Below are 11773 nucleotides of genomic sequence, written 5' to 3'. Positions count from 1 at the left end.
GTAGATATAAAAATTTTAATTGTTATATTATTATTAATATAAAAGAATTATTATGAAAATTATCATCTATTATGATTACTAAAATTATTTTCATCATTAAAAATATAATCTTATTAGTTTATTTTTTTAACATAAATGTTATTATTATTAGTATTATTCTTATTTTTATTTTGGTACCAACAACATATCCATAATTAGGATATTTATTAGTTATTTATATTAAATATTAAATACAAAATATAATATATAAAAAAAATGAATACGTGTATGATATATATCACCACCAGATTTATATTTGTTTTTGCATCTGCTGTATACCCGTGAACCCTTTTTGCACCATCACCAACCCTACAAATTGACTTTGCTTGTGTATTATTGTAGAATAAAACAATTAGACCATATCATATGTTCCACTTCTGTTAACTTATAAGAAAAACGAGTTCTTTATACATATAGGGAGATATATATTTTTTTTTCTTTCTTTCTTTTTCTCATACGCAGAACCCATTTAACTGTCAATTTGATTTCGAATTAATTTGAAAATGTGTAAATGCAAACATGTTTACAATCTTCTTCTAAAACTATATGTAGAGTTTCAGTTTTCAATTCCTCATATTGAACACTAATTTAAGAGTCAAAGTTTAGGATTTCAAAAGTCAACAAATGTTCATCGATCGAATTCAAATTTTCTGTAATGCTTCGAGCTAAACTAATGCTTCTATTGTAATCAAATGATGATTTAGAAAATATTTTGTGAAGATGTTAAGAGCTAAAAACGTACTGAAAACAAAATCATTTTTTTTTTCCTTCTCATCGTACAAAGCAGCGGCAGCAGCACTCTGAGATTTTTTTTTTTTTTTTATTTTATCAACCCATTTAGTTACTCAATAAACGTTTTGTATATACACTGAATCATGAAACTAATCAACAAACTCGTTATAACATGGGATCGATATCTAGTCAATTTGTTTTGAACTCTGTTCGAATTGGATTTTGGGAAGAAGAAATAGGAAGATCACAGCATGGGTTATAAACATATCTGTACATATAAATTCAGAAAAAAACGTAAACAGCTCAATGGTTAAGGGTCTTAGCAAGGTAGCAACAGGTCACGGGTTCTAATCCAGGGCACTACAACATTTTTTTTAAAGTGTCAAAAGAAGTAGTGGGCCGTGATCTGCTTACCTGTTGGGCCGTGGACCTTAAATCCTTTTCCTAACATGTTGGGCCGAAATAAAACAGATCGGGTTAAATACTTTTGGTGTACGATTTGAATCAGAAAAATAAGCAGCAGCGGAGTGGTTTGTGAGTATTGTCGGGTATCGAGAGGTCTCGGGTCCGAGACTCGCTTTTGGCTTTTCTTTTTAAAAACCCCATTTATATGAGGTAGTTCCTAATTATTTGTTATATTATTATTATTATCATTATTATAATCATTGTAATTATATATATTATTATTATTGTTATTAATATTATTATTATTAATTTATTATTGCTATTAGTATTATTATTATTATTATTATTATTATTATTATTATTATTATTATTATTATTAATAAAAGAACCTTTATTTTTAAATTATCAATTTGACTAAAATTATTAGTAGTATCAAAAATATTATTTAAAAGTATTATTTTCATTAAGATTTATATTATAAACTAGTATTATGGGTAAAACTATCCTTTTATTTAAAATATCATTATCATTATTATCATTATAGCATTATAACAAATGAATACTTTGTATATAAAAATATACTTATATTAAAATTATATTAACATTACTTATGATTTTATATTAAAAAAAAATATTAGCATTCCTATTATATACAAAATAAATACATATATAACAGGCAATTTAAGATATGAACATATTAAAGTTTAATACAAATTATATATACTGCAAATATACGAATACTACATAACTAATAGATGAGATTATATGATTTCATTATATATTTTTAATACATATATGAATAATATAGGTTCGTGAATCCGAGGCCAACCTTATACTTGATCAATGATGTTATATGTATTTTTACTACAAAATACATTAGGTGAGTATATAGATCCCTTTTAAACTTTAAATATTTTTGGGTTGAGAATACATGCGCTATTTTTATAAATGATTTACGTTATGGACACAAGTGACTAAAATTACGTTCTACATGGGTTTGAATCAAAAATCCCCTAGCTTGGTAACTTTAACTATTAGTTTATGAACTGGTAGGCGCGAATCCTAAAGATAGATCTATCGGGTTTAACACCCCCACCCAGAATGTTCACTAGACGGAAGGGCTAGTGGGCGTGGTGTTTAGTACTTCGAGGTTAACGGAACGCACTTGATTCGGTGCACATATTATTATAACTCAGGGGTACACACTCTTGTTAAGGCTAGTTACCGGGTGCCCACTACTTAGAATGCTTTTCATACACTTGCGAGTGTATTATGTTTATAAACTTTAAATCTTGTGGTCCATAGTTATAACGCTGCTAGCATCAAACCTATATATCTCACCAACTTTATGTTGACATTTTAAAGCATATTATTCTCAGGTATGAATTAAGTCTTCCGCTGTGCATTTGCTCATGTTAAGGACATTACTTGGAGTCGATCATCGAAATGGGACCAACTGTTGAAGACGTCGTCCGGGAGGATAAGTTTCGGATTCTTACAGTTGGTATCAGAGCGGTGGTCTTAGTGAACCAGGCCTTGCATTAGTGTGTCTGACTAGTAGTTGTTAGGATACATTAGTGAGTCTGGACTTTGACCGTGCCTACATGTCAAAAGTTTTGCTTATCATATCTAGTCGGAAATCATCTACTTATCATCCTTAGGAAATTGCCTGCTTATCATTCTTAAGTCTAGACACGTCTTAATGCATTTAGTGCATCGATAGTGTATGGACAAAATTCACATCTTAGCGCATCTGTAGACTTACCTGATATATGCCGTAGGTTCCTTTGTAGTCTACGAAATTTTTGGTGTTATGGATATTCTATATAGCTAGAATATCATCTGATATCCGAAAATTATTTCACATCGACGATCCCTTCCATTCACCAAACTGCTCGTTTGGCGATGAATCTGAAAGCACTTACCGACGAACTTGTTCGAGAAACCATTTACCCTCTCATTTCTAGAATATCCCGTCACGATTACATACTATCCCATATTTCGAATCTTATTCATCCGTTCGCCTCAACCGTTAATCATCCTGTAGTACTAGAAGAAGTTAACAAACTACGCGCTTGTGTGACGACTTTGGAGAACCAGGAGCGAAGGATACGACCACCAGCAGCAGCACCAGCAGCATAATCAGTACCACCATCATCGACGTCGACAGTACCCTTATCATCCCTAAACCATAAACTGCACCGTAACTCTCAACATCACAATCTGTACCACGAATATCAACATAACACGTCTCAATATTACCATCTGTATTTAGAGTATGATATTCGTTCTGCATATCGTTCTACATCGATTAATTTCGTTCTACGTATTGCTCTACCTCATTTACCTTCGTTCGACATGGCAATTATGTAATCTCTAATGTTTTAGAGAATCATGTAATCAAGTGCCAACAATAAATCAAATGAGTATAATATTCTATTGACTCATTAAATTCATAATTACATCCGAAGAAAATATATATGCAAATATATTTTCATAAAGATTGTAATTAAAACTTCTATCGTACAAACTGTTAATGATGAGAATATTTTAACGGGTGGGTAGTACCCGAGGAATATTTAGAATTCACATTAATAAGTTACATTGTACATTCTTCGAATCTGATGCAACAATCATTTACTATCCTATTTACAACTACCGATATACGTATCCGTTCACCACAGAATAACCAATTCTATTCAAATTTCATATTTGGATTTTGACCTATCAGAATCCAACAAGTGGCATAACGAAGAAAAACATTGGATAAAAATAAAAAGTGTTAGAAACAAACGAATTAATTAATTGGAATTGTGATAGGATTTCACGCTAATTGTTCCGGCTAACTGTTCCCAGCTAACTGATTAACATTTAATTTATCGCAATTTACATTCTCGCAATTTTATTTATTGTCATTTAATTTCTGTTATTTACTTTTACGCACTTTAAATAACGGGACACGTATGCAAGGTTTCGACTTATCATATCGAACCATCTATATATATATTTCGGAACAACCGTAGACACTCTATATGTGAAGGTGGGAGTTGGCTATACAGGGTCGGAGTTGATTCCAAAATATATATATACTTTGAGTTGTGATCGACACCGAGACCGGTACACGGGTCACGATACGTATTAATTATATATATTAAATTATATATATATGAATATATTGAACTGTTGAACTATTGGACCATTGGACAATCGGACTAATAGACTGCTAAATATGGACAATTAAAATGAATTAAAATATTGATTATAACATATAAAACTAAACAGTTCTTCAAGTTTGCCACTTGATTTCATCCTCAACCTCATTTGTACATCGACAATTACAAATCTGTGTTCAAATCTATAATGATTCTTGAAAACACCGCGATCGAGAAGTTGAACCAGCCGCACCTCGTCTACGGAAGAAAGATTTATGCATACAGTTATGCACCTGAAAATTTTCGAAACCAAAATTTTAGTTAAAACGTATCCGCGAAGAATTCCTTATCATTTATTAGCAAAAACAACCTCACAATTCCTTTTCAAGAAACTGATTTTGTCACAGCTTCACTTTGACTTCCCAGTGAGACTACTTCTATTATAACCTCGATAATTATACCTTGTCCATTCGCTGTCGTTACCGGAGAACCTTTTATATTTCACAACATCATTAGCAGATATACCAGCAGCTCGTTATCTCTTTGGCGGAATCCGCAATTAGTATTTTGAAAATCTCGTAGCACTTCTCCAGTTATACTGAAAACGTCTATCCCTAAGAGTTACATATTTCGAATGTGAAGTTTCTGAAAAACACCCTGGACCATGAATTAGTTTTCAAAATGCTGATGAAGCAGCAAAAACTGAAAACAACTTTAACGGTCAAAAGTGTGATGATAAAGTACAGTGTGTTGGTAAAACTTCGAAAAAGAGAAGGTTGAGAACTGGAAAAAGGTTTGAACAAAGTATGAAGGACGCCGTGAACAAATCGTGAAAACTAAACCTGACTTCAAAGGATCCAAATGATTCCGTACCTGTTGAAATCATTAGCAAACACCTTACTCCTTATTCCAAACCTTCACAGACAAATCTTTCTCGTTATCCATCAATGATAGAAGATTTACAATATCATCGTGCCTTTCCATTATAAGTATTCTCAATATTTCGGAAGATATTTTCATAAGTATTCTTATCTGAGAATATTTATCTCTCCGTAACATCTGCGTTACAACATAAAAGAAACTGTATTAGTTTCTAAATTCTGAAACCTTCGAGTTTAAAATAGGAATGTTCTGAAGTAGTGTTGGGAACTGATGCATGAATTAGTATAATATAATGAAACTTGATCAACTTCATTATATTACAGTAAATCATGTTAAGTTTCTAATGGAATGTGATGATTCACAGTACCGTCATCATGTGCCAAGTTACACGGCTCTTACATTCTATCCAATCTCTAAACATATCAAGAAAATATTCTCTTGATGATTCGGTCTTTTTCGAGGATATTATGGTAATTTGACAAATCAAAATCGTGCCATTTCCATTTCTTTCTGAGAACATTAGCTATGTTCATTCCAAATCTCATATCTACAAATTCCGGACAAAGAAGAATTTCAGATACGAAAGTTAGGAGTATATCAAGGATCAGCACGGGATGAAGCATATTGATAAATGCTTCAAAGTGTGAATAAAGGGGGAAAGAATAGAAGGTGTGAGTTGTAGAAAATAAGGAAACGAAGGAGTGGATTTATAGAAAAGTATCCGACAGAGAAATCGAAACAGATTGTCGCATTAAAATCAAAGAAGATCTTGATCGTCGAAGAACCAAATCTTATTACGTAAGATTTTTCTCTAAATCCCTTAAATCTCGGAAGTCAATAATAACTACGTCATCGGTTGAAATAAATATATTTATTTACTCATTTCACTCTTTTGAGATAGCTTAACTCGTGCGTTTCACATGATCGAATCATTTTATCTATATCTCTCGATAATGATAAAACTCAATTATTTTCTCATATTCGTCATGAAAACATTTTCATTATTAGCCATGACGACCCTACTCAAATTTCGGGGACGAAATTTCTTTAACAGGTGGGTACTGTAACGACCCGGAAATTTCCGACCAAATTCAAACCTTAATCTCTATATGTTTCCGACACGATAAGCAAAAACCTTAATGTTGAGTCTAGAAAGTTTGATATTTGTATTCGGTTGATTAGTTACCCGTTGACCAAGTCTGGTGATTCACGAACAATTACGTGTAAATAGTTATGTATGAATATATAAATATATATGAATGATTCCTATATAATTAATAATATATGTACATTGTATTATATATAAATTATATGAAAATTACATATTTAAATATGTTATTATATAACATAAGTATTAAATAACTTAAAATATATAAGGTTAAAATATGGAATCTTATTACAAGTTAAAATTTAATTGTTATAATAATATTATTATTATTTTCGTTATCCCAAAATTAATATTAATATTAATACTAATATCTGTATTATGAATATTATTACCTAAATATAATATGTAGATATAAAAATTTTAATTGTTATATTATTATTAATATAAAAGAATTATTATGAAAATTATCATCTATTATGATTACTAAAATTATTTTCATCATTAAAAATATAATCTTATTAGTTTATTTTTTTAACATAAATGTTATTATTATTAGTATTATTCTTATTTTTATTTTGGTACCAACAACATATCCATAATTAGGATATTTATTAGTTATTTATATTAAATATTAAATACAAAATATAATATATAAAAAAAATGAATACGTGTATGATATATATCACCACCAGATTTATATTTGTTTTTGCATCTGCTGTATACCCGTGAACCCTTTTTGCACCATCACCAACCCTACAAATTGACTTTGCTTGTGTATTATTGTAGAATAAAACAATTAGACCATATCATATGTTCCACTTCTGTTAACTTATAAGAAAAACGAGTTCTTTATACATATAGGGAGATATATATTTTTTTTTCTTTCTTTCTTTTTCTCATACGCAGAACCCATTTAACTGTCAATTTGATTTCGAATTAATTTGAAAATGTGTAAATGCAAACATGTTTACAATCTTCTTCTAAAACTATATGTAGAGTTTCAGTTTTCAATTCCTCATATTGAACACTAATTTAAGAGTCAAAGTTTAGGATTTCAAAAGTCAACAAATGTTCATCGATCGAATTCAAATTTTCTGTAATGCTTCGAGCTAAACTAATGCTTCTATTGTAATCAAATGATGATTTAGAAAATATTTTGTGAAGATGTTAAGAGCTAAAAACGTACTGAAAACAAAATCATTTTTTTTTCCTTCTCATCGTACAAAGCAGCGGCAGCAGCACTCTGAGATTTTTTTTTTTTTTTTATTTTATCAACCCATTTAGTTACTCAATAAACGTTTTGTATATACACTGAATCATGAAACTAATCAACAAACTCGTTATAACATGGGATCGATATCTAGTCAATTTGTTTTGAACTCTGTTCGAATTGGATTTTGGGAAGAAGAAATAGGAAGATCACAGCATGGGTTATAAACATATCTGTACATATAAATTCAGAAAAAAACGTAAACAGCTCAATGGTTAAGGGTCTTAGCAAGGTAGCAACAGGTCACGGGTTCTAATCCAGGGCACTACAACATTTTTTTTTAAAGTGTCAAAAGAAGTAGTGGGCCGTGATCTGCTTACCTGTTGGGCCGTGGACCTTAAATCCTTTTCCTAACATGTTGGGCCGAAATAAAACAGATCGGGTTAAATACTTTTGGTGTACGATTTGAATCAGAAAAATAAGCAGCAGCGGAGTGGTTTGTGAGTATTGTCGGGTATCGAGAGGTCTCGGGTCCGAGACTCGCTTTTGGCTTTTCTTTTTAAAAACCCCATTTATATGAGGTAGTTCCTAATTATTTGTTATATTATTATTATTATCATTATCATTATTATAATCATTGTAATTATATATATTATTATTATTGTTATTAATATTATTATTATTAATTTATTATTGCTATTAGTATTATTATTATTATTATTATTATTATTATTATTAATAAAAGAACCTTTATTTTTAAATTATCAATTTGACTAAAATTATTAGTAGTATCAAAAATATTATTTAAAAGTATTATTTTCATTAAGATTTATATTATAAACTAGTATTATGGGTAAAACTATCCTTTTATTTAAAATATCATTATCATTATTATCATTATAGCATTATAACAAATGAATACTTTGTATATAAAAATATACTTATATTAAAATTATATTAACATTACTTATGATTTTATATTAAAAAAAAATATTAGCATTCCTATTATATACAAAATAAATACATATATAACAGGCAATTTAAGATATGAACATATTAAAGTTTAATACAAATTATATATACTGCAAATATACGAATACTACATAACTAATAGATGAGATTATATGATTTCATTATATATTTTTAATACATATATGAATAATATAGGTTCGTGAATCCGAGGCCAACCTTATACTTGATCAATGATGTTATATGTATTTTTACTACAAAATACATTAGGTGAGTATATAGATCCCTTTTAAACTTTAAATATTTTTGGGTTGAGAATACATGCGCTATTTTTATAAATGATTTACGTTATGGACACAAGTGACTAAAATTACGTTCTACATGGGTTTGAATCAAAAATCCCCTAGCTTGGTAACTTTAACTATTAGTTTATGAACTGGTAGGCGCGAATCCTAAAGATAGATCTATCGGGTTTAACACCCCCACCCAGAATGTTCACTAGACGGAAGGGCTAGTGGGCGTGGTGTTTAGTACTTCGAGGTTAACGGAACGCACTTGATTCGGTGCACATATTATTATAACTCAGGGGTACACACTCTTGTTAAGGCTAGTTACCGGGTGCCCACTACTTAGAATGCTTTTCATACACTTGCGAGTGTATTATGTTTATAAACTTTAAATCTTGTGGTCCATAGTTATAACGCTGCTAGCATCAAACCTATATATCTCACCAACTTTATGTTGACATTTTAAAGCATATTATTCTCAGGTATGAATTAAGTCTTCCGCTGTGCATTTGCTCATGTTAAGGACATTACTTGGAGTCGATCATCGAAATGGGACCAACTGTTGAAGACGTCGTCCGGGAGGATAAGTTTCGGATTCTTACAGTTGGTATCAGAGCGGTGGTCTTAGTGAACCAGGCCTTGCATTAGTGTGTCTGACTAGTAGTTGTTAGGATACATTAGTGAGTCTGGACTTTGACCGTGCCTACATGTCAAAAGTTTTGCTTATCAAGTTTTGCTTCTGAGCAGGAGAGTGCAATTCAATTACTGAAGAAGAAGTTGACTACAGCACCTATTTTATCGTTACCTGAAGGGAACGATGATTTTGAGATATATTGTGACGCTTCACGACAAGGTTTTGGTTGCATCCTTATGCAACGGAAGAAAGTTATAGCATACGCATCCCGACAATTGAAGATTCATGAGTGGAATTATACGATGCATGATTTAGAACTGGGAGCAGTAGTGTTTGCATTGAAGATATGGAGACACTACTTATATGGGGTTAAATGCACTGTGTTTACCGATCATAAAAGCCTTCAACATATCTTTGATCAGAAACAGCTGAACATGAGGTAACGTAGGTGGGTCGAGCTGATAAACGACTATGATTGTGAGATTCGCTATCATCCTGGGAAAGCGAATGTAGTGGCCGACGCTCTAAGCAGAAAGGAACGGGAACCAATTCGAGTACGAGCAATGAACATAAAAATTCGCATGAATCTCAACTCACAAATCAAAGAGGCTCAACGAGAAGCTCTTACTAAAGAAAACATAGGAAATGAAATAATGAAGAAGTATGGGAAACAACTCGTTATACGGGAAGATGGAATTCGATATTTTGCAAACCGTATTTGGGTACCAAAGTTGGGTGGATTAAGGAAGTTGATATTGAATGAGGCACATAAGACAAGATACTCGATACATCCTGGAGTTGGAAAGATGTATCAAGATCTTAAGACGCATTATTGGTGGCCTAATTTGAAGACAGACGTTGCAACATATGTTGGGGAATGTTTAACTTGTTCCAAAGTCAAAGCAGAACACCAGAAGCCGTCAGGATTACTTCAACAACCAGAAATCCTAGAATGGAAATGGGACGGTATTACCATGGATTTCATCACAAAATTACCTAAGACTGCCTGGGGTTATGACACCATTTGGGTAATAGTTGATCGTCTCACCAAATCTGCACATTTCTTGCCTATAAAGGAAATGGATAGAATGGAGAAACTATTACGATTATACATAAAGGAAATTGTTTCAAGGCATGGAATACCTATTTCCATTATATCCGATCGTGATAGTAGATTTACATCAAAGTTTTGGCAATCACTACAGGAGGCCCTGGGAACTCGTTTGGATATGAGCACCGCATATCATCCACAAACTAACGGGCAGAGTGAAAGAACAATTCAGACTCTTGAAGACATGCTCAGGGCATGTGTGATCGATTTTGGAAACGGATGGGATAAATATCTACCATTAGCAGAATTCTCGTATAATAACAGTTATCATGCGAGCATTAAAGCTGCACCATTCGAAGCACTGTATGGAAGGAAGTGTAGATCCCCTATCTGTTGGAATGAAGTAGGAGATCGACAATTAACTGGTCCCGAGATCATACACGAAACGACTGAGAAGATAGTACAAATCAAAGAGAGATTGAAAACAGCCCGTAGTCGCCAAAAGAGCTACGCCGATGTCCGAAGGAAACCATTAGAGTTTCAGATCGGTGACATGGTTATGTTAAAAGTGTCACCTTGGAAAGGTGTAATACGTTTTGGAAAAAGAGGTAAACTGAACCCAAGGTATGTAGGCCCGTTCAAGATCATCGAACGCATTGGACCGGTAGCTTATCGACTCGAATTACCACAACAGCTCGCCGGAGTACATAATACATTTCACGTTTCAAACCTTAAGAAGTGTCTTGCAAAGGAAGAACTCACCATTCCTCTTGAAGAAATCCAAGTCGACGAGAAACTACAATTCATAGAAGAACCGGTCGAAATCATGGACCGTGAAGTTAAACAACTCAAGCAGAGAAACATACCAATCGTTAAGGTTCGTTGGAATGCTCGAAGGGGTCCCAAGTTTACTTGGGAATGAGAGGATCAGATGAAACAAAAGTACCCACATTTGTTTTCCGAGAACGCAAAATAGGTACAATTTTAAAATTTCGGGACGAAATTTATTTAACGGGTAGGTACTGTAACGACCCGGAATTTTCCGATCGTTCTATACTTATGAGATTAATATTTACATAAATTAAACCTTACCAACATGATAAGCAATCCAAACTGTTGAGACTTATATTTTTGAAAAGAGTTTTACACAACGTTTGACCGTCCAATTTGACCGATGATATCACGAACTATATAACACACGATAATTATACGATTAAGTATATGTACATATCTATAAATATTTAACATGATTTAAGAATGGTTTAACATTTCATTGTGAACTAACAACAATGAGTTATAAGTAT

Source organism: Rutidosis leptorrhynchoides, chromosome 5 (genome assembly GCF_046630445.1).
Source record: "Rutidosis leptorrhynchoides isolate AG116_Rl617_1_P2 chromosome 5, CSIRO_AGI_Rlap_v1, whole genome shotgun sequence".
Taxonomy (NCBI): domain Eukaryota; kingdom Viridiplantae; phylum Streptophyta; class Magnoliopsida; order Asterales; family Asteraceae; genus Rutidosis; species Rutidosis leptorrhynchoides.
Note: the sequence above shows the minus strand (reverse complement) of the source record.